The 2,177-nt window shown below is 42.8% G+C and overlaps 1 long non-coding RNA gene across 1 annotated transcript in view; it reads left to right on the forward strand.

Moving 5' to 3' along the window:
* Nucleotides 1-909, forward strand: part of LOC106949344 (uncharacterized) — a 20,769-nt gene extending 19,860 nt beyond the window's left edge. Inside the window, exon 3 of the long non-coding RNA XR_001425356.1 lies at nt 800-909. This is a non-coding gene — a long non-coding RNA (uncharacterized LOC106949344). The remainder of the gene's footprint in view (nt 1-799) is intronic.
* The last annotated feature ends 1,268 nt before the right edge of the window (nt 910-2,177 follow it).

Genomic DNA, 2,177 nt, shown 5'->3' on the forward strand with positions numbered 1-2,177 from the left:
CCAGAAAAGGGAACAGTCATGTGGCCCTCGCAGGAAAAAGTTTGGGGACCCCTGATTTAGACCATCACAAACCACACTCCATACCAGTAAGTGGCGGTAATCCTACTAAAAATTTCCTGCCAACCGCTATAAAACCGACAAGAAGAAGAAGAACTCTGATGGGAGGAAAATAAGCTCCTCCCTCCTTCCTCGTCTTCCTTGGAGTGAAATTTGAAAACGGCTCCATTTTGGTCATCTCCTGCTGTTCTAAATGGTAAGTACAACTTCTTCAATCTTTGGTCAAGCACTTTTAAGTTGATAGTGATGTGATTTTATCCCCCCACTAATTTAATACTACCATATTTTCCGCACTATAAGGCGCACCTAAAAACCTTCAATTTCCTCAAAAACCGACAGTACGCCTTATAATCCGGTGTGCCTTATATATGGACCAATATTGAGCCATAACAGGTCTAGCAACTATGATAAGCAGCCACCGACTTAATTTTCGCCCGTAGAAGAAGAAGCGCGCAGTGCATGCTGGGATAGTTGTCAGAACGCTGTTTTGTAATCTATTAATAAAGTTTGACTGACCTATCAACCTACCGACAGTCTAGACTCAGGTCATCTACAGGTCATTTAGCACCACGTTCTCCACGAACATGCTGTGCGCGAACAGAGAAGAGTGACCATCATCCGGCCACGCCCCGGCCCAGTCGCAGAAGGCTCTCCTCGCCGACCGGAGTAGGACTGTTTTGTTGACATTCCCGTTAGTGCAGTTCCATCTAGTGGATACATAACGTAACTCCAGCCTCTGTAGCATCTATTCTATGTGCCTTATAATGCAGTGCGCCTTATATATGAAAAAAGTTTTAAAATAGGCCATTCATTGAAGGTGCGCATTATAATCCGGTGCGGCTTATAGTGCGGAAAATATGATATGTCTATTTTGTAATAACTATACCCGATGTACTAGCTAGCAGCCCATGTGTGGGTTGCTTGTTAGCAGCTGTAGCACTTACAATAGTAATACCGTTGTAGCTGTAACTTTTACACAAACACACACACATAAAATATCAGACTGTCTACTTGTGAAAAATAAAGTTCTATTTTTGTACCTTTTAAAATAATCATTTTGGCCATGGGAATGTAAAAGCTAATAGCCTCTGCTAATAGGCGGACGACGCCAAAGTGTCACATTCTCCAATGGGCAGATAGTATTGCACACTGAGGGGAACATTTGACTTAAGTTAGTTTTGCTTTGTCTAGGTTTATTCCATACACCAGTAAGATGCTGATCCAGTATCATCGTGACCTGGACACGTATGGGAAATTGGATGAGGTTAGAGCAGGGGTGAGCAATCCTGGTCCTCGAGGGCCGGTGTCCTGCAACTCTTAGATGTCTCCGTGGTCCAACACACTTGAATCCAACAGCCGATCACCTCCTAAATGCAGTCAAGTTCTCCAGAGTCCTGCTAATGACCTCATTATTTGACTCAGGTGTGTTGAAGTAGAGACACATCTAAAAGTTGCAGGAGCCCAGCCCTTGAGGCCTGAAGTTCCCCCCTCCCCCCTGGGTTAGAGGGCGGTTTATCTTTAATCAGCTCCATGAGGAAGGTTTGTGGTTTTTAATTTAATCTCTGTGGGGTGGAATGACAGGTATTCTTTTTAAAAATGTACTTGGTTTTCAACACTACTTGTACAAATTTGTGGTGAGTAAGGTTTTGGTTTTTTTCTCTGTTAATTTAGGTTTTTGTGTCGTTTTCAGTTAATTGAGTCAGCGTTGTCCTGTCTACCCCTTGATTGTTCCCTGTCTGTTCTCTGTCAGGTCCTTGTCTTACTGTTGTGTTGTGCTTTTGTGACTCCTCACCAGATGCTACCAGTGTTGGAGCTTTGCTATTGTTAACCTGTGCTGCCTGGATTTCTTGTTTTCTGTAGATTTTCCATTAAGCCATTATTCTCATCCATGTACCTGCGTCCTGCCGTGTCCATCCTCACCACTTCAAACCCCAACTCATGACAGTATTTTCAATTTACCAATATGTTCACCATGCTAATCAGATGAACTCAAAATACTAATAACTCAAATAAAGCTAATTGGAAAATCTGGCTGCGTATCTAATTACACTCTAATATTTTGCCTTCTTACTTTTCCAGTCATCGAAAGATTTTGCCTGCCACCTGATGCCAAAGATGCA

The sequence above is a fragment of the Poecilia latipinna genome, unplaced genomic scaffold (assembly GCF_001443285.1).
Source record: "Poecilia latipinna isolate Pla-1442-1.1 unplaced genomic scaffold, P_latipinna-1.0 Scaffold337, whole genome shotgun sequence".
Classification (NCBI taxonomy): Eukaryota; Metazoa; Chordata; class Actinopteri; order Cyprinodontiformes; family Poeciliidae; genus Poecilia; species Poecilia latipinna.